Below are 22,632 nucleotides of genomic sequence, written 5' to 3'. Positions count from 1 at the left end.
TGCTTAGGATTTTGTATAACTTGTGGTGGCCTACATCAGTTTTGATTTTCTCCTCCCTTAATTTTAATCTTTGTCAGTGTTGAAAATTCTATTAAAATGGCATTTTATTTTATTTTTTGGCTGAGATAAAATTATTGTATTGAAGGCAAACAGCTTGAAGGAAGGAAGGAAAGAAGAGAAAGCTCATACCAAGAACTCTGGTTTGAGAAAAGAGCTGGGTATGTTATTCATTAAATTGACTGGAATATATATAGGCTGTTTGGAGCTGGCAAAACACTCTTCAACATGGGCATTGTGGTATTTAAGAATGCAAGTTGATTGTGGATAAATGTGCAAGTTGATTTAAGAATACTAGTAACAGGGAAATGAATATAAATATGCTCTCCAAATGCAAATGCAAATATTTTATTGCTTTTGTGGAAGGAAGCTTTCATACAATACAACCTCGCTGCTAAATAGAATTATTTCTGGACTAATTAGTGATACATTATTGCCATTTTAGTATGCTAGCAGAACATTGACTAATTGGATTAACATATGCAATATATACATTAATATATCCACTATAGGCATTGCGCCCAATCATGGAAGTATTGCGACAGGGTATAACAAAGCCCTGTTTCTTTCCTTACTGTCTTATGGGGAATGGAAAGGTTCTCATTCTCCAGCCCACCCTCACCATTTGGTCAGGGAAAGAGATCTTGGATCTGCACCTTTGCATCAGACTCTAACTTGTTGATTTTTGTGTGTGTTGGTTTGGATGGCAGTAGCTGCTGAACAAAGACAACAACTGAAAATTATAAATATACAGGCAAGGTGTTATCAAAACTGGGAATGCTGTTTTTGCATAATGGATCCCTGAGAGCATGCTTGCAAGCCCTGCCTCTGCACTGACATGCTCAGAAGCCCTGACACTGTTTGCAGTTAAAGCATTTATAGAGACAAATGCTGTACCCATGGAGAGATTCTTCCTGTGATACAGAATGTTGTCTCCAATCACTGGAAGAATCTCTCCATGAGTACAGCATTTGCTTCTGCAGACAAATGCTATAACTGTGTGGACAGCACAGGTGGGACTTCAGAGCACATCAACGTGGTGGCAAGCCCTGCGAGCGTGCCCAGTTTTGATAACACCTGGACTATAGAAAGTTAAAACAATAAGTCACATTGCTTGTGCCAATTATGTATAATATTGTTTCTTATCGTTGATGCTGTTTATTAATATCTGCCAGTTGTACCTACAGATAAGCTGGGTTGTTTTTTTTAGTTGAGGCTCAGCTAAATCTTTAAAAAAGTCCAAAAACCAAACAAACCCATCCAAAAAATCAAGTCCAAAAACAGTGGGTCACCAAAAACAGTATAACAGCTAAGTATCACAGAAATCCAGCAAACCTAATTTTTTAACTGGTCTGCAAATCCCAGATTTTGTTTGGAGGTTTATGTGTGAGGCTTAGGCACTGGATTGCACCCAACTGTATCAGTGCTCTAAAAAATATTTAAGGTTAAACACCTGTTTAAAACTTTCTGTATCACATGTTATGCTTATTCAGTGGCAGGAATATGTCTTAACAAAAGAGTGAAAGTCACTTTCTATATTGTTGTTGTCTTTGTTCCTTTGTGATGTTCACTAAGTAGGCCTGTGATGTTGGTTAAACCTTTGTTATGTAAAATAATAGTTAGAATATATTATATATGAAGAAGAAGAGCAGGAGGAGGAGCAATACATATTACACTACATATATTGGATTTGTGTGAAAATGAATTATTTGGACATTATACACACAAGCATATGTTCTTCCTGTGTATATTTTTCTATGAGCAGCCAAGCTGTTTGAAACACACCTGCCTCTTTTCTTAGTTGAGTGCATAGAGAATTCTGCCCTGTTAACATTCTCAGACCTTTACCTAAGGCTAGGTAAAGACTAAACGATGCTTGATTTATCTTGCACATAAGGGAAACCCCATCGATATTTTTTAAGCTATTGTGGGTTTTTCATTGAATATAGGATAGATTATGTGAAACTCGTTATGGAATGCAAAGCAATATAATATGTTTTAATGGGACTACCTTGAGCAATTTTCCTCATGATGTCAATTAGTACCTTTTTGTGAAATCGGGTCAAGTGTTCATTCTACCACTGGAGAGAGAGAGAGAGAGTGCATAGCTTTCAAATAACTACATAAAAATATGTTTTTAAAAGGAAAAGAAACACAAATTGACATAGTATTGCTTGCTTGCTGTGGAGGGGCACACCTTCTGGCATTTGCCTCTGTTTGCTTTTAGGGCCAGATGAATATTCTGGTATATGGTAGGACAGCAGGGGAACATAAAACATCTAAAGTAGTAAACAAGCAAACATGATTTTCAAAATGTCATGAAACATAGTTCAGAATAGGTGTCATTATGCTTGTTATAATATTTCATTTTTCCTTTTCTAAGTGTGTCTAATGAGCTAACTACACTATGCGGCTGTTCTCACGCACAGCCTAACCCAGGCTAGGGAAGCCCAGCCTGGGTTAGGCTGCATGTGAGAACCGGTGGCATTGGGCCCAGCAGGGCAGCCCAGCTTTTAAACCCGGCTTTTAGCCAGGGTTAAGGGCTCAAGTGAGTGAGCTCTTAACCTAGGCTCCAGGTTTACTGGGACTATGTTCAGCCCCAGTTGATACAGAGACTCCTGGGGGCATCCCCCAGTGCATCACACATTTCATGGTTTTGCACATTTCATGGTTCATTGTGGGATATCTAGAGCCTGGGATGCATCGTCCCCACTTCTGGAGGTTCAAACTCCCAGCAACTGTCGTGCACTTGTCTGTAAGATGGAGGTGAGAACAGATCCTTGACATAGTTTTAATTTTTTAAAAAAATAGAAGCAATTTGGGCAGAATTCAGAATGGAAAACATATGCATGTGTGCTTAATGCTTTCTCCACCCTCTGTTTTGACACTCCAAATTTGTCCTCTCTCACAAGTGGTTCTCCTCCCACCCCCAGTGGACTTCCGACATGTAGCAAATGCCCCTTGAGCTGAAAAAAATGACCTTTGGAAGGCTATGGAGAGGCAAAATGGTAGATGGGGTATAGCCTAAGGACTCCCTTTAAATTCCCCTCTTATTTTTGTTTATTTTATTTTATTTATTTATTTGTCTTTGTCTTCAGTGTTGTATATATTTTGCCTCTTAGTAGCTTTTCTCTTGCAGTAGGCCCCACTGAAAAAGAAACATTACTCTTTTTGGACTCATCTTGTTATTTTCTAAGACTCAAATAGGAGCACATTTCATGCAATATTCTAGAAACGTGTGTGGCTTTTTGCACTAACCCTTCTCCATGTGGTCATGCACCCATACATACAGTTGCATGAAGATATTCAGTGCTGAAAACCAGCCCTAAGACTTCCCTTGACTGGAGAAAAGAGTATGAAAGGGAAATTATGCAAGGGGCAGGGGCACATTATCATGAGCCCCCTACAACAGTTGCTAGAATAAAGTATGAATGCCAGGAAACTGTAACAAATTTTACAGGAGGAATATATGAGAATGTGCTGTTCTGAAGTCTTGAAAAGGTGCTCAGGGCCAGTTGTTCTTTTCTCCTGCAGATTTGTTATGTCCAATAGACATCTCAGGAGGAGGCCATTGTACTTGGATTTAGAAGTTTATGAACTTTGTTGAAAAAATAATATTTATTTTCCAGCATATTTCTCTGGTCATTCAAAATAACATGCAGATAATTAATATCCAGGCATGTGTGGTATAATCCCCTTCCAGGTGCAGATAAGTGTACACATGAGAGAATTCCTGCACTACTGGCTAGGCCTGGCAGCAGCATGCAAATACCCTCAAGCCTGGCAGAGCCCACCACCAGGAAGGTCTGAGTCCTCCCTTTCAGATCAACCCTAATATAAATAACTATAGTACACATAGCTAAGGTTTTAATGCTTATTTTCTGATGAAGTCCTTTGAGGAGCTAGTTGGAGGGTAAGTATTTGGAGATATCCAATTGTAGTGGGTAGGTGGGGGAATGAAAGAGGAAAATAGTATGAATTATAAATTACATTAGGGATGTAATTTTATTGGCCCTGTTATAGGAGAAATCCCCACAATTAAAACAACAACAACATATAGGGCCAGTTCTGGCAATACTTTCCACTTCATAACTGGCCCACATGCTTAAAATGGAGACACACCAAGAGTGTGTCTGGAGTTCTGTTTTATGCAGATGCCCCAACGTTCCCCTGGTGTGTTTATTTATCACACAAGGAGGCTGCTAGTCCAGTCCAGCTGCAGTTCAGATGATCAGCCACCCCTCACTCACATGATCAAGGAAATTGCTAGGACATCTGCAAATTATGTCATGATGGGCACACTCTCAGTGCATTCCCCTTTTGATCACATGGGCTGGAAAAGTATCATCCAAAACCAGCCCATAGTGTGGAACACTGAGAGTTCTTTCTCACTCCTTGTATCCTGATTCTTCTAGGAGATATGGCAGCCTCGTTTGGAGGGTGATAAGGAGTTTGGACAAATCCTATGATTCCTGCAGGTTTTAGTTTTATGAGTAAGTTCTTTGTAATTAACAGAGATGCTCAGCATGTATCTGTTAATTACAAAGGGCACTTCCCACCATTCATTTCAAATCAGGCCTGTGCAAGAGAATTTTCTGGTGGATTCAGCCCAGGGTCTCTCTGGAACCTTGAAGGTGCATTCTTTGTCAGGTCATTGTCTGCCATTGCATGCTTGAGCTCTCTTCAAAGTAAGCTGCACAGGCGCTGTGCCTTCCAGACCATAATTAACTTCTCTCTCTCTCACTCACTCACTCACTCTCTCTCTCCCTGTGTAGATACCGAATCTCTTCTCATTACTACTTTTGAAGACATATCAACAGAACAGGAATATTTATATTCAGTGTTATCATCCCCAGCCACAATTCTTTCAAAGGAACTTCTATATGATGCCAGAGAAAGGGAAAAGAGATTGGACTACACAAGACAGTATTTCCCTCCTATCCATCCTTTCAAAAATTAAGATTACACTACATGGAGGGCCCATCCACAGTTCCCCTCTACTGTCCAGCACCATGCAGCCCAGGGGTGTAGCAAGGCTGGAGGGGGCCCAGAGACAAGATTTTAAAATGCCCCCCCCCCCCCACTCACTGAAGCTCAGTTCATGAAGTAAAAGAAATCTTAAATGAGGCTGAATAGTGGTAACAAAAAGCGCGCGCGCGCGCACACACACACACACACACACCAATGTGCCACAATATAAGATCAACCTGAATTATTTTTAAATAGGTTTTGCAAATTATGGACGATGCAAGTCATTTAATGGTACTAGAGAAAGACATGCTGTTCGGGTAGCTCCAGGTCTTAACACTCACATCAATTTCAGAGGATGAATACAACTGAAGGAAGCCCGGGTGGATGCACGGCTGGGGGAGTCAGTCATGTGACTTACCTCTGGGCCCTCCCCCAAGGCAGTTAGCCCCCAGACAACTGTCTCTCCTTGCCCTGTTATACGGCCCTGATGCAGCCCCAGCAAACCTCAGGCATATCTGAAGTTGTGTGACCACATAGACCAGATGTCCTCTTCCTTCTTTTAGTATTGGAGTCTCCATTTAGCAGCAGCCGCCCATGCTATCCCAGTCCTGGCTCTCCCTAGCAGAGAGAAGGCTTGCAACTGGTTGAAATGGCTCCCTTCACTCACAAAAGCATGTTTGGGTAGGAACAAGGTGGCTTGGCCAGGCAATCACCTGATCTGAGATATGTTTGCATGGGATTTGTCAGAGCTCCATGGACCTGTGGTACATCACGGTGTATCTTGCACTACTGCTCTAAACATGGAAATTGTGGATCAGCCCCAAAATGATTCATAACAGTGAAAGGATTGTCAAATGAATGGTGTTAGCAATTACTTGTCATCCAAATAGCACTGAATCCGGAACCTTATTTCTGCTTGTTCCAGTGTCCAGTGATTTGTGTTTTTAGAAGGGCTGTTAAAGACAAGCAATTAAGGTCATTCAGATTACCGTAACTGGGGCCAGGGAAAGGCAGAGTCTAACCTACCCCCCGCCCCAGATGATAAATCATTGCCTTGTGGTGTGTGGCTCACATGCCCACACAATCTGTGCTGTTCTGAGCAGTGTTGAGCTCCAGATGCTGGAGAAATGAAGCCTGGCCTCCAGATTTCCCTAAATGCACCACACAAGGAGCATGGTGCATTGAGGGATTTCCCCTCAAGCCAGGCACTATAGGTCCCTGGCTCTGTGTCTGTTGTTCAGGCTTCTTGCAAGCCCAGCCTACACATGAACCTGGAACTATGTGAAAATTCTGGGCTACACAGTGGGAAAATGCTTGACTAACAAGCAGAAGGTTGCTGGTTCGAATCGCTGCTGGTACTATATTGGGCAGCAGCGATATAGGAAGATGCTGAAAGGCAGCATCATCTCATACCGTGCGAGAGGAGGCAATCGTAAACCCCTCCTGTATTCTACCAAAGAAAACTACAGGGCTCTGTGGGCACCAGGAGTCAAAATCAACTTGACGGCACACTTTACCTTACCTGGGGAGGCAGTGCCAGGATTGGCCTCAATCCGAGCACTTCACAAACAGCCCTATCCAGGTAGTGCTGGCCAAGCCTGGGTAGGGCTGCTTATGTGAACAGCCTCATATATTTCTGATTTTATATATGATTTAAATGTCTTAAAAGATGTGTGAAGTTACAATTAGAATTAGAAAGTTCTGCAAATTGCACTAATATGTTTTTAGTATTATGTGCTGAAAAACAAGAAAACTGAAAACTATTCAAAATATGCTTTTCTTCAGAATTCAGAGACATATAAATGTCTCAAATATTTATCTCTCTCTTAAACAAGTTCAGGGTGTGTGTGTGTGTGTGTGTGTGTGTGTGTGGAGAAAGTCAAATGATTTTGGCAGCTAAGAAGAGTTGCCACTTGTCTGAGCTATATCCCGAGGGATATGACCCTTTTAATCCTCTTTAGTTAATGTATTGGTAATCTTTGCTTAGGCAAAGTAAACAGTGCTGATCTGAACAAAAGGTCATGCTTCCTGCATTACACTCTGACCCAGAGGTCATGGCCTTTGTTCACTTCTCAATAGGAATTGCTCTCAAAGGGCCACCACAAAATGGAGAACTAATTTGGGCACGTGCTAGCTTAGAAAGGTAAAGTATCAGGGTTACTTAATTTAGAACTCCTCAATGCCAACATTTACACACACAAAACTGAACTACTTATGATTTACATTTCCCTCAAAGACTTGCATAACGATTTACCCACTTCCTTGCTAGTTTTATTGTGGCAAAAAACCCCAACACCGATAATTCCTGTTATTTACTGTGTATTGCCCAAGATTAACCATTATCACATTAACTACTTTTTGGAACATTCACGTTAGAAATTAAGAATAGCAACATCAATACAACTTCAAAACCCTAGAAGTGGTGAGATTCTAAATCTAAAATGTCCTGCAAAGATATTGTTTAAAAACGTGTGGTGCATTCTGATTTTCAAGGAAACGGGACATCACATTTCTTCAGCAGACTTTTGTGTTGAAATCCTCTGAATTTCAATATACCATGAAAAGCCATCCATCTTTGACTCCTACTTTACTAATTAGAAATCCCAGAGAAAATTCTAAATTGAAATATAGAAACTTCTGTATAAGATATAAATAGTAATATTAAATATATGGACTGCTGGTGTACATCGAGGTTCTGAGGTTATACTAAAACAAACAAAAATGTAAACTAATTTACTCGCAGCAAAACTGAAAACATGAAAAAAAGTTTTACTTAAAAAAATATTATCTAGAAGCCTTTTTTATTCTGCATAGATGCAATGTAGAATATAAAATGCATAGACAGTTTTGTGCTTGCTTAGTAAATAACCTTTTTACATACCTTTTAACCAGTTAAGATAAATGGATTCCAATCACAAGTGGAATGTAATAAAATATCTAATGCAAATGTGCTTAAAACCGCTCTTTTTGTGTTGGTGTTAATATCTTGTTGCTCTGTATTTTTTTATTTCCCACCCAAATAACAACAGTTCTGCAGCACAGTTTAATAGAACTGGTATAATGGGATATGGACACTTCTCTCCATGTTAAGTTGCTGTAGTATTTTGTGTAAGCCAGCAGCATGTTGATTATTAAATCTGACATTATTAATGGACTTGAAATATATGCTATCTGTAGTAAATTCTTTCAGGACTGTGCTGATACTGCCTTATGGCATATACCTTGTTAATGGGCATGCAGAAATTTAGAGAACTGTGGTAGATTGTATGAGAGGCCTATTAAAATAATCTTTATATTTACCTGCATTTTAGAGTGTATCTACATTCCAGGACAGTCCAAATATATTTGATAGGTGCTCTGGAGAGAAAACATCTTTGGGGGAAATGGAAAGCCAACTGGAGGCCATGAAAGTTTGATCACTGTCTTCTGCTCTCCTGTTCTGGATTACAACCTACTCAGCAGAGTGAGAGCAACACCCTAACATCAAAAACAACTTCTCTGGGTGTATAATTGTTCAAATATTTTATAAATACAAATCTCTGTAGATACTTAAGATCTATCAAAACTAAATAGCTTGACGTTTCTGTTATATTTTGTTACAACAGTGCAGCATGACAGTTGTTGCAGGTATTTAGTTATAGGAGTACCTTTTTAAGTAATCACTCGTAAATGCATTTATTGAGACATTAATTTAATTTTAGTCATTTTCCCTGTAGAAGAGCAAGTCAGTTGTCCGTAGGCTTATGGCCTATGCCACTGAACTATGATAGTACTTAAAATCTGAGCTGTTCAGACAAAATGAAAGACACATGCTTTTAGCATATTATTAAAAAACCTTTTAATACACACATTTCAGTGTATTACAGCTTCAGACTAAAGAGGAGTTCTGTAATTTTATCAGTGTAAAGGGAAAAAAATCCAAAGGCATTTGTTCCCAGACAAAAATTATAACAAGCAAGCAAGCCTTTACAAAATGTGATATTATGGAGAAGCACTTTGGTTGAGAAAATTATATAACTTATTTTTAGGAAGTAAGACAGAAGCCAGAAATAATTGCTTTTGTGTATATAATTAAAAACAACAACACCTGTACCCATTAATTGTGTCGAGCTCAATAAAATATTGAAATATAGCTTACTTTAAATACTATTATTATCATACAATTAAGTACTAACAATACATTTTATCAAAATTCTAATTAACAATTCAAGTGATAGTATTTTCTTGGATACATATAAGAACTTTTTGGCACTTGCACTTCAGCAGCCAGTTTTTATCATGTTTTCACTTTGCCTTTTAAATTTAGCTTAGACAGTAAAACAGAATTGTCAGCTTAAATTCTTCTCTATAGAAAGTGGTTTTGTCAATAAGTTAAAAAAAATCTTATTTTTGGCAAAAGTCTGGATGCTATAGAGAAATATATTTGTTCACAATGTGACTGCTTAATTAAAACACACAGAAAAACATAATACAAAATAAAATTATTATTTTTGATGCAAGACCTTTCTTTTATTTTTAAAAACACATGTTAATGCATTTTGCTCAGCATGAAGCCTCTTTCTTTTAGCATTGCTTCTGCATATGTAGCATTTAGAGCTCTGTGGTATGAACCTGAAAGCCCTCAGGTGTCTGATCCTTGTATGACTGATGAGATTCAGGTTTTTGGAAAAAGGAAAGTTCTTCATATGTTTTGATGCAACAAAGTTTATCACATACACAGACAATATCTGTACAAAAATCACTACATCCATGGTATATTTATTGTATGTTTTTCTTAATGGTGTGTTTATAGCAAATAAGTTAGCTACTCACAGTTTTAAGACTTTTGGTGTGGCATCCGTTTCTCATCCAGGTGCGTCTTGAATATTTTAACTTGCTTTCCAGGTATATATAGAAAAGACCTGTATCACCATCAATAATAATTTTGCGACAGCCTAAAAAGCATTAAAGTGCTAAGTGGTACACAAACAAATATGCATGAGGATAATTCTGTAATAAAAAAATTCATAGAGGAAGTCATGTTAATCCATGGCAGCAGAAACAACAGAGAATCTTGCGGCACCCCAAAGTCTAACAAACATACTGGATCATAAGCTTTTGCAGACCAGGGCCCAGTTAATCAGGCTTATGAAGTGGGCTAAGTGGCTAAGCACATGTATCCTAAATACAGAAGGGAAACAACTTCTTTTCCTTTTTTCAAAATGAATACATTTTTTAAAAGCAAGTATACATTTTCCCCATTGTTTTGTTAAAACATGGTTTTATTCTTATCCGTAAATTCAGGTGACAACTTCATACACCTGTTGAAATGCGATCTGGCCCAGAAAAACATATGCCTTAGTCATTATGTTACTCTTAAAAGGTGCCGCAATAGTATCTATAATAATTTTCATTCATTATTTCTTTTTCTTTCTAAGTGAGTAAGATTCCACTTCTCTTTCCCTATTGTCCTCCATTAGCACCGAATTAATTAGTATAAATATAAAATAAATACTTCGAAGCTTATATTTTTAGTAACTGAATGAGGACTCATAATCTTATTCAAGAGTTTTAATTTCTCAGCTTCACTGAGAGATGGCTTTCCACAGAATTTTCAGTAGTATTGAGTGTAATGTTGTCTCATCTTTCTTTAGCTTGTTAGTACTCTGACATGGGCAGCTTCACACAATTGCCGAATGCACATTCCCAGTGGGTGTGATGTCTGAACCCTCCCAAGTTCCAAGGGAATTTGGTTTCCAAGCTGAATTCCCTAAATTCACCTCACATTTTTCCAAGATTCTCTGCCAATTTCAAATGTAGGTTAAAAGTGGGTGGCAAATCTTGGGAGAATGTTGAGTGAATATCAGGAGTCTGGTGTGGGAACCAGACTTAGGCACGTTCAAATGTCACGCCTGCTAGGAGCATTCACACCAGGCTTACTGACTTGGTACCGTAACGAAATTTAGTTATAAAATTAGGAACATACATATATCACCTTAGAAAGTGTGCTTCTTGAAAATGCTGCAGTTATCAGGGGTAAATCTCATAGCATCCCTTTGGCTGAGAAAGACAGTTTTGGCTTTTTCAGTTGTATGGATCATCAGGAATGTGTTCACTTGAGAATAGTTCTGCCTGATATCTCAGCTATTTTCCATGCACTGCATTTACATGTTTTTTCCTGTTGTGGATATCTGTAAAAAATTACTCAATGTGGGGTGGGGTAGGGTAATACAGGTTTCAAGACACTATAAGGTCAATCAGGATATTATATAGTACCAGTTGAAATTTTGTGAATAAGAGAAAGAGAACTGATTCTAACTGATCTCTCTTTTTTGTGGTTGTTTGGATCCAAAGATCATGAAGCAAAAGCTTGCTTGTTGGTATGTGTGTGGCTGATTTATTCTGATTCTGCAAGCACTCACATCCTCTGAAAAGCTTCTCCAGAAGGTCCCTTCTTGCTCTGGAGCCAGTTTTGGGGAGCATGTGAGGGTGGGAGCAGTAGATTAGGGAAATATTAGCAACTACCCCCTCCTTGCAAAACAGGACATGCCTTCAACCCTTACAGTGACGTCTTTGGATCCAAGCCACTATCATCAATGTAATAAATTATTACATTTAATTAATTTGATTTCTAACTCACACTAGCTCCAATAGACCTTTGGGCAAATACCACATTAAGATTTAATTATATTAAAATAATAAACTTATTAAATATAGCCTATGTCAAGATAGAACCAACTTAATTCCTAACCACTAAATATTTGCCCATATAGGGAAGATTTTTGTAGTGCCTCAGGAAAATGCTCAGGTTCAGAGTTTTTTAGACCTCTGGAAGAAAAACATTACTGAGCTAGAAAGTGGTCACTGAGAATCTAAGTGTGCCTGTGCTATGAACGTGCTCATGTTTGATTTATTTAACCATTTGAACACTTCTTAAAGTTTGAGGTGGGGTCTGGTATCTGACAGCATTTGTTTACCTATACTGTATGTTTAGGGATAAAGCATAATCCATTGGAAATTTATCTTGCGCATACTCCATTTAAAAGAATGGGAGCTGTGCAAGAGCACTACTGTGCAAGAGCATTACTCTTCTTGCACTGCTCTGATTCATTTCGGTCACAGGGCTGCTACACAAAATTAAGGATTGTGCCTTTAGCAGTTAAGAGGTTGTGCTAGTTTTGAGGAACTAAGGATATTTGTAGTTTCCTACCAAATTTTTTTTCCTAATTGATGTGTTAAACAGAGCTGCTGTTGTTCTTATATACTGTATTCCATGTGGTATACATAATCTACAATACATTTGTACAATACATTTCTCACAATGAGTTTAAAGTATGTTTCTTTCTATGGTATTTGGTTTAGTAACAGTACATTTAAAGACCCTTTGGCAAATTTTCCTGTTTATATTAAACTGAAATGCATGGATGTAACTCTACACCTGCACAAGCCATGGGACTTTCCAGGTCTGAGAGGCATGGGGCCGTGAAAATACACGTTTTGTAGAATTCCCTAGAATCTAGAGCCCTATTCAGACATTGTGTTGTACCTGCATTAAGGTTTTTTTGTGTACCATGGGTTTAAAGGACTTGTACCCAAGTTCATTTTAAAAGTAGAACGGGGTACAAGTTCTTCAAATGCATGATAGTATACGTGCTTTCAACATAGGCTATATTTAATTACTGTTCATGTGTACACTGTACACAGATTTTATGTGTGTTGAATGTAATCTGTGAATAGGGCTTCAGTCTTCAGAATACCAAACCAATTCAGACAAAGTTGGCATACGCTATCCCACTGATTTCCATGAAAAAGTCAAATGTGTTCTACCATTGGGATAAAAGTGATTTAAAACATTTAAGTTTGGATGAGTTATGCCTTCAGTCTATACAGTCAACATTGGTTAGACATCTGCAGATCTGGGCAGCCTGCTATCTCCCTAGCTTTCTGACTTGTGGAGATTCTGCTTTGGTATGCATAAAGCTGTTCCAAGTGTGATTAATTTTTTGTTTCACGTATTAGAGCTGATCAGGACAATAGAGGACTGAATATATGGATGATAGTGATGACCAACAAAAACAGGGTGGGGGTGGGGAACAAGTATTGCAAAAGAGATAGATTTTTCATCTGATGGGGGGTGGGTTGTGAGCCATTACATGTTCTTTGGATGGTCATTACATGTTCTTTAGATGGTCACTGTCACATAGTTTGAAACAATGATGTTTCAAAATGTATAATCTTGTTCTAGGTCTCTGTAAGCTCTTTGGGGCATCCGCTTATCTTTTTTTCCTTACGTTGTAAAGCCCAATTTACATGGATGGTGCTGTAATCATAATGTTAATAATTAAAGGTAAAGGTAAAGTGTGCCATCAAGTCGATTTTGACTCCTGGTGCCCACAGAGCCCTGTGGTTTTCTTTGGTAGAATACAGGAGGGGTTTACCATTGCCTCCTCCCATGCAGTATGAGATGATGCCTTTCAGCATCTTCCTATATCACTGCTGCCCAGTATAGTACCAGCAGGGATTCAAACTGGCAACCTTCTGCTTGTTAGTCAAGCATTTCCCCGCTGTGCCACTTAAGGTGGCATAATTAATAATTGCTGTAGCTTTTATTTTCTTTCCTTAAACTTGACATTAGGATTTGTAAATGGTTCTGAAAAATAATTTCTACTTTAGAATGCATCAGACTTTAAAATAAACTATGTGTGGCACTTTCATATATTTAATCTAAAAAGCATTGCTGATTTATTTGACTATAGGAAAGTCTACGACTGCATATTTTACTGGATTTAATTGGTAGATATTGATGAGGGGGGAGAACTGAGGAGCACACAGTCAATCTGACTTCAATCTCTCTGTGCCAATCAATGCATTCAAAGTGAGCAGGTAGTTTGAATTTTCCACTTTTTCCTCTACGCCAAGAAAAAGGTAACAGTTCTCAGCTAAAAATCAATGTAACTATATCTAGTAATTGAAGTTTTTCACAATACTAATGGGAGTTAACTTTAAAAAAAATGAAGCAATTTGCACTCTGATTATTGTAAAAGGGAATACTTTGAGTTTAAATGACTTTGACTAACTGAAAAGCATTTGTTTATTAAATTGTAAGCCAACTCTTCAATATCCTTCAATAGCCATACCTTCAATATCCTCATAAAAACATCTATATCAATCAATCAACCAATCAATCAATCTTTATTATGGTCTTTGACCAGCATTAAAAAAAATCTGTATTGAATAAGTAATTAACTACTTAAATTGATTTATCATTTAGTTAATCAAGAACAGATGATTAATAAACAAAGCAATGTTTACTGTGACAGCCCTACCCACCTCATGAAGTGTTTTTCTTAATATTTTTACTAGTATATGTGTGTGCTTTTGTTACAGAATATATAATGTGCTTAAAACAATATTGTTTTTTTTAAAAAATAACAAATGGATATTGAAATAAATGTTTTATTCAAAGCTGAAGTTGAGAATCAAGAATAAATATTCCTAATAATGGCATTTATTCCCCTCCCCCACCCTTTCTTAGATGTATAGCTCTTTTTGACCCATATATGATCATAGAATATTAAGCTGCTTCTGGAAAACTCTCCATTACATTCATACATTTCCATCTCTAGGAGTGAGCAGTGGAGATGTGTTGTTATATATCATTTCATATTGCTACATTTTAAAAATTATTGTGATGTTCTTAATGTTTTTCACTGTGTACATATATGAATGAAGTATATCCAGATATATTGTACTGCATATGTTATGTACAAAACTCTGTGCATAGTCTCTGAAAGAAACTGAACAGGAAGGCTAAAAAGTAATATTAAATCTTTAGACGATAACTCTTTATTCCCACCCCCAGGGTTTTGTAACAAGATAGATCACGTTCTGAAGTGCTGTAATAAAAAAATGTGTTTCTCTGCAGAATAACAAATAAAAGGTTCTCCTTGTATAATGTTCACCTTGACAGAATACAAAACATTTTGGGTGTTTAGTAAATGTGAGTTCATGTTTGCTTTCTTAACCGGATAGTGGCTTTGATCTGTATATAAAAACTGCATGGGCAGTAGATATTGGTCTAGTTGTTCGAAAATATGTAGTATAGTATTTAACCTGATTAGTGAATACATTATTTAGAACTTGAAAAAGTGTGCAGTCACAATTCTGCCACAACTAAGCATGTTTAAATCCCAATGCCTAGATCTCTCCCATTGGAATGAACACCTTGTTTTATTTTGATGGGATAGGATGGGATGTCAATTGCACTTATTAGTAAAATAGTACTTGTTATGAGTTTGTACTTCATTCATGAGGATTTAATTCTTTCCTGAAATAAGGTAATAAAATCAGAGATCAATATTTTAAAAGGTTTTTAATTTTAACACTCACTGGAATTAATCACAAGTAAGATTCCTTAGCCACAAGTAAGAGGGTTTCTACAGGTATTAAGTACAGGTTTCCTATCACAAATTTGAGAATTAAAACAATATGATGGAAAAATAGAATATTGCTGTTTAATGCAAAAAAATTTTTAATGCAACTCAATGTAATCTAAATATATAATATGATGTGTGTTAATCTTTGTTAGTGTTTCAATTGTTTTCATTTTAACAGTTCTGAATGCCATATTTTGCCTAATCAGCATTATTTATCACAGTAATTACTTTTAAAAACACATTGCAACTGACCTTATTGTTGAAATACAGAACATAAGGCCTAAAATGTAACTTTTCATCCCAAAGTGTGAAAAGGGAAAAAATAACAGTGATGTGCCTCACTTATGTGTACGTTTCTAGATAAAGCTATTTTTAGTACATCATTTACCTATCACAGTGCAATGCATAAATATGTGTAAATACTTCAAAGATAATAAATGAGCAAGCTGTTTTGCTCTTAACACTTAAAATAAGGTTATTGATACTGTTACCTATTATGCCACTTATTTGAATGAAGTTCAAAGCAAATAAACAGTTAAAAAAGTAAGGGATATTTGGTGGAATATACTACCCCTGTCAGGCCCTAGTTTACAGAAGGTGTGTGGGGAAAATGTAATTATTAGTAGGATTTTATGGAAGATTTGTCAAGGAAGTTTGCTAATTTATGAATGAAGGTATATTTTTTATAAATTATACAGAGAAACAAGTACAAGTCTCAAATTTACAAGATCTCTGAGCTTCAGACATTAAAATACTGACAAAATGACTTCTGAAGTATTTTAATATATATCGTGTTTAAATATGCAGGTATTCTAATCACTGTAAAAAGAGGTAGCTCGCTTTTGAAGTGATTCTAAAAATTTTGATCCTACCTTGTTTATTTTTAAATGAAACAAATAAAATTTCTTCCACAAAAGCCAAGATTTTTAGGCAACAGCATTCTAAAGCCTACTGAAAGTCGCATTCCATACATTCATTTTTAATGTCCAGGCAACCTATGAAACTCAGCTCACTATATTTTGATATACAGAGCTATCTTTGGGGGTAATGAAGTCAGTAATCATTAACCTAATATTTATTTATTGCCTTATTGCTAGCTTATTGTGAGTAAAATATTAAAAGAAAAACAACTAGACTTGAAATTTGTTTAAATATTTGAGTCATTTAAGGAGCTCGGTATGTGCGAGAACAGTCTTAGAGTTAGCAGTCACATACTTTGGAGTTATTTTGAATGCACTGAAGGTAACTGCTTTCTTCTATAAAGAACTAAGAGGGTGACTTAGCAAGTAATAGGAAATGGTACATTTCATAAGTATAGCATGCATCAGAAATATAAGACTGATTTCTTAAATATAAAATTAACATCTTTCTATGAAAATTAAGAGGAGGCCCTTGAATCTGAAAATATGCTTTTAAATATATCCCAGCTAATTGAGGATTAAATATGTACCCCTGCTAATTGAGCAAAGAGGCTTTTAAAGTGGTGATTCTCTAAGATTTAGCCGGGAGAGAGCAACTGGCCCTATCCAGACCCAGCACAGCATCCTTCCCGTGACTGATGCTTTGTCTGCCTTACGTTTCTTTTTAGACTGTGAGTCCTTTAGGGACAGGGAGCCATCTTATTTAAGTATTTTTTAATTTTTCTATGTAAACTGCTTTGAGAATGTTGTTGAAGAGCGGTATATAAATATCAGTAGCAGAATAGTAGTAGTAGTATTCATTTTCATTTCAATTATATGCTATACCAAATAGTAAATTTAAAACCATTAATGTTAATGTCCAATATGTACCACTGTTAAGTGAGGCAGATGTAAAACCTCCTTGCATTTTTTCTTGGTAAATTAGATACCTAATTTTCTCTTTGCACACTATTCATTGTTTAATATGGAAGTGGTGGTGAGTGGGAAGAAGCAACCTTGTTCTACTTCTAAACTTCTATTTATCGTGTTACCAGTTCAGTGCAAAGTTCACTATGAAATGTTGTTATGCATGTGGATCATAATCAGTCATGAAATTCTGCCATGCAAGGCCCATCAAAATGAAGGTGGACAGTGCAAGAACACAGATCTTACTTTTGCCTCGTGTGTGGCAGAACCTTGCAGAGTGGATTGTGCCCACTATGTTTAGGTAAAAATATTTCTGTGAAATGATTTGCTGTCTTGTACTTATGCACTTTGATTAATGCTTAATGGCTACTAAATGTGTTATATAAGGGAATAGAGCATCTTATTCAGTCAAATGCATAATAAACACATATAGGTATTGCATATACATAAGTGCATATATAGAAATGTTCATCTTCTGTATCACAAAATCTCAGCATAAAAGTCTGCTCCACTTCATTTTCCCCATTTAAAATGAAATATCAGAATTAATCTCTCCTTGTATTCTGCTCCCATTTGTGAAATGGGAATGTGACAGTATTCTGTAACATTTTAAGTCTTTATAAGAGTTTTTGCCTTCCAAAAGCAAAAGTACTTTGAATTTCAAGACAAAAATATTCAGGAACACAGACAGGACGATTAAGAGTTGCTGCTGGATTTTTTTGTATGCAGCTCTTTTTGTAAATGTGGAAAACAAAGACAGTTAAAACCTATAATGTGACTTTAGGCTGACTGAGAAATAATTGTTCTCAAATTCTTTGTTCATCTTATGGCACAAAAAGTACACTGGTGTGCATTTGCATAATTATTTCCACTTTCTACTGTGATTCAAAATTTTGAACTTCGAGATAACATTCAAGAGATATAATTTATATTTTGCATTTCTGATTCTCATAGAATAAAATTAGATATCTGAGCCAACTTGCTTACCATATTGATTAATGTTAATACAAATAAAAGGTTAGTCAAAAGTTCCTGTGATCCTGGAAGAAATTGAAGTGTTAATTCATTAGGGTGCATTTTAGATTTTCATCTTGCTTCTCAATTGGGAAGAATCCTGATATTTAATGTCACATGGAGCTGATCAAAATTAATCAAAGGATGGGAAATGCACATATATGAGACTTCTGAACACTGGATATGAAATTATCTCAAGTCAAATAGGATCTATGCTTTTGTGTTATTTCTGAATAGGCAATTGATGTTATAAAATACCAATGGCTTTTTCATCATTTGCAAAGGTAAACTGTTCACAAAATTAAAATCATGCACTGGCATTAGAATTTGCCGGGGGGCAGAAACTTGCAATTTAACCTAATGTAACACATATCTGTGTAAGTGCAGCAAAGGTATTGTTAAGACATATATTTTATAGTCTACTATACACTTGGTTAATGATGATTTATCCCTATTCCATTACTTCAGCCAAACAAACAGGATGGGGCAGGACAAACTTTCTTGTAGTTAAATGGTCTCATTCAATTTTTATATTGTATAGTTAAAGTCAAGTATTAAAAACACTTGTGGATCCTCTTAATGTAGAAAGGAAGGTCAAGTGTAATAATATATGTCTTGTGGGGTAGAGGGAGGGAATTTGTTGTCAGTGTATTGCAGTGCTTGTAGCTGTAATTTTAATTACAACAAATGGGTTGCTTTTCCTAGTGCTAACTATTAGGGTGCACAGTAGACAAGCAGTATGCAGGTTGGTCTGTTCCAAAATAATGTTTGGTTTAGCCAAGCTAGATGGGTGAACAGTAGGCCAGATAATTTCCATGCTGTAAGTTTTTAGTACCACTGACATTTTGAAAGACAAAGATTAATTTATTTTTAGAAAAAGGGATTGCTGGTGGCTTGCGTGCTCATGGGTTGTCAAGTAGGAGGCTTAGTGGGCAGCATCCTAGGAATGAAAATGTGTCTTGCAATCAAGACAAACATTGCATTTAACTTTTCCCATGCAATAAATCTCCCAGTCATTATTATCAGGAACAAAAGGTGCTATTTCTTAGGATAATTTTGCATTTAGAAACAGCAGAGTGCCCATATTACAGACAGACTGAAGATTGTTGACTCAAAGACATGACAACAGAACTAGCAGCAACACTGCATCCAACCAAAAACATACAGCTGTCTCTGTACATTTTTAATCCCATGTCAAAGCACCTTGCAGAAATAAAAAATTATGTGATTGAATATTGCAATGCACCCTTTTAAAAAATTACGTAGGGTTAATAAAGTGTATGGCATTGTGAGGCTTTTGTGTGTATGTGTGTGGGTGGGAGACTTTACATAATACACCAATTTCCAAAAACACCAATAGGAAGAAAAATCCAATATCTATTTATAATATGAAAGCGGGGTTTCAATTGGTTGATTGAAATGGTGAGATGTGACGCAAAACGACCCTTGGATGGGTAGAAATGCTGATGTATGCCCAAGCAGACATACCAAGAAATACTCTTGTTGCTATGAGAGAGAGAGAAAAGAAGTTGTGGAAGCCTTATATCTTCCTTTTTGGCTCACCCCACAGAGGCTTTGGATGAATACTTTCATTAGCTACCCAAGGGTTGGTGGGGGGCATGTGATTTAGCTGTCTATCAGTCATGTATAGGATGAAGACAGACATTGTCAAGTATGGTGAAAGTGGTTTGAACACAACATCCTTTCCCTTGAAAACAAATGCCTCCAGAATGCAGTGTGTATTCAAAACCACTTTTACCACACCTTAGAATGTCTATCATTCATAGATAGATAGATAGATAGATGCAGGTTAGGTTACTGGCCACAAAAAGAGACAAAAGGTGCCAGAGTAGGTGGATGGCTGAGTGCTCTCCTTCTATGCAGTGACAGATTTACAAATGAAATACAACACGTAAGCAAGCATAGTAGATGATCAGTCCTTATTCTGTTAAGAGGTATGTTTTAAAATAGAAAAGTAAATGCATATAAGAATACCGCACCTTTTAAAGTACGCCAGTTATCCAGCTGCGATACAGACGTCTCTTGCGCAACTTTCTTAAGGAACGACAATAAATTCGCATTAGGAATCCTCAACTTCCCTCCCTTCCTCCCCCAAAGCTGTTGATACGGAGGCGAATCTGCAGGATATTTTTTGGGGCAAGGGGAGGAGGGATGTCTTGCTTCTTTGGCAAAGAGGGAAAAAGTTTTGCTGAGAAGTAGCACATTGCAGCTCCTCGAACTTGAGCCAAAGGGGGCAGGAAGTTGTTTTACAATTACGTTACAGTGATCGGCCACAAATGGAAAAAGCCAAAAGTTAGGCGAGTCTGAGACGAGGGGTATGTGTGTGGGGGGAGTATCTATAGAAAATACCCTCTTTACTTCCGTGCTTTTTTGTGCCCCTCCAAAAACAAAACGCAAGAAATAAAGCTGATGCTATGGGGTTTTTGTCTCCTTTAAGGAATGGATGGATTATCGTTGCTTTTGCTGTCCGTAGGGAATCAAAGGAAGGTGTTTTGTTTTGTTTTTAAATGTAGTTGTTAACTAGCAACGAGCTTTTGGCACGATTCCTCGAGTTTGCTCGGAGGAGATGGACAGAAGAGAAGCAAGTCTACGTATACACAGACACACGAGCAAACCGAAGGAAACGTGTAGACATTTTGGAAGAGAAAGAGAGCTGTATCTTGCTCCTGTAAGGCTGATTCCCCAAACATCTCCCCCACACCCCATTTTTTCCTGCAAGTGTGTGTGTGGTGTGTGAGCGCTCTCAATCAAACCGCGATCATGGCAGCTGTTTTTCTTCCAGCACAAAGTTGAGCTGTCTCGCCCAAATGCTTATCAGCTTTTGACTCAGTGCCAGATAGTTATAAGGACCAAGCAGCCTTGGCTTTGCCAGTGCAGCTAGTTGGGAAGGAAGGGTATGAGAAAACAAAATATCCAGGAGGATTTCTCTTTCCCCGCCGGGCATCAACGCTATTTTCGCTCCTCCGCCAGTGATTGCCTTGATTCCTCTCCTTTCCCGTGCAGAATGTCCGCCGGTGTTTAAGAACGGCTTACTATTATAAAACTACATCCAGTTATTTCTAAAGATGGAGTGAGTTTCTATTTTGGCTTTGTGTGCATTGCGCGTATTTTTATTTCTTGCAGCTAGTGGGGGGCGGGGGAGAGGAGGAAGTGGCGGCGGTTCCAGAAGTTTAATTGACCCAAACGCCTTTATAAAGGATACGGTTATGGTGTGTGTGTGTTTCCTATGTTCGCCTCTCCCATTTCGCCTCCATTCTTTCTCTTCCACTCTCATAGCACCCGCCCGCCTCTCCCGTCATAAACACAAGCCTGCATTGTGCTGGCAGAAGAATAGCTTTGCTGGATTTCGGGGCCGCGGCGGGGATGTGTAAGGGGGAGAGCAAAGCCTCGAGAACGAACACGAATGTTTCAAATGTAAGGGAAAGCGAGCTCGGTACATTGTTAATTCTGTGTTTGTGTGTGTCTGTATGTGCGCGCGCGCGCAGGCGCTCGCGTACGTATGATGAAAACTAGCCTCCTGCTCACGCAGGGCCGTGCCTCTGTTTCATCATCAGCTCCAGACCTTTCTATTTCGCTAGCTCACGACCTCCTCTTTCCGAGCCAGATAGCTAGTCGCTCATCAGGGATGGCGGGGGGAGAGGAGGGGGCTGTTCCTTGCATGCCTATTCCAAAGGCCTCCTCCCCTTTAAACGGTCTTGGCTAAGTAAAAAAAAAATTCTGCAAATAGGATCGCTGTTCTCCTCAGTCTCTCCTGCTGTATATTTAATCACCCTTTGCTTCATCCTCATACAGTATACTTGGACTATTTTTCTTTTTTTGATACGCTGCATTTTGCTCTGCAACGCTGTATGTTTCAAAGCTGTGGCTTAAATCCCACCCTCCCATCCTTGCTTATTTGCTTATGAGGGATCTTTTGATCGAGCAGTGGATTAGGATTTTTGTAGTCCACTAAAATTAATGTGCCTGCTTTTAATTACTTTGCTGAATTCAAGGCTGTTTTATCTTTCCACCTATTGGTCACCCCCCTTCATATTTCCACCCCCCCAAACCTGTGCATTATCTTCGCTGAAAGAGAAGCTGCCGTGTAGCTTTCATGTGCACCCTTCTATAAAGTGAGCATGAGAGAAATTGAAACACTGGTTTATCCTCCACCCCCCACCCCACAAAGCTTTCTGGCATTTTCGTATGCTTTTCTTTATTTCTCCGACTTAAAGGGAAAACTGAGGGAAGTGCAGTCAAATGCTGTTTCTGGGACGGGTGCCAGTTTCAAGGTAAAAGGGCAGTAAAATAGAAAGGGAGAATTTGTTGCAAACTGCTTCAAGGAGATT

At 37.8% G+C, this 22,632-nt stretch overlaps 1 long non-coding RNA gene across 1 annotated transcript in view; it reads right to left on the bottom strand.

Annotated features, from left to right (window-relative positions):
* Positions 1-20,449, bottom strand: part of LOC128326035 (uncharacterized) — a 57,628-nt gene extending 37,179 nt beyond the window's left edge. Inside the window, exons 1-2 of the long non-coding RNA XR_008307815.1 lie at positions 20,284-20,449; positions 9,841-9,962 (exon numbers count right to left, since the gene is read on the bottom strand). This is a non-coding gene — a long non-coding RNA (uncharacterized LOC128326035). The remainder of the gene's footprint in view (positions 1-9,840; positions 9,963-20,283) is intronic.
* Between the last annotated feature and the right edge of the window lie 2,183 nt (positions 20,450-22,632).

This window comes from Hemicordylus capensis, chromosome 5, assembly GCF_027244095.1.
Source record: "Hemicordylus capensis ecotype Gifberg chromosome 5, rHemCap1.1.pri, whole genome shotgun sequence".
Lineage (NCBI taxonomy): Eukaryota > Metazoa > Chordata > Lepidosauria > Squamata > Cordylidae > Hemicordylus > Hemicordylus capensis.
The sequence above is the reverse complement of the archived record's forward strand: the minus strand, read 5'-3'. Positions and strand labels throughout refer to the sequence as shown.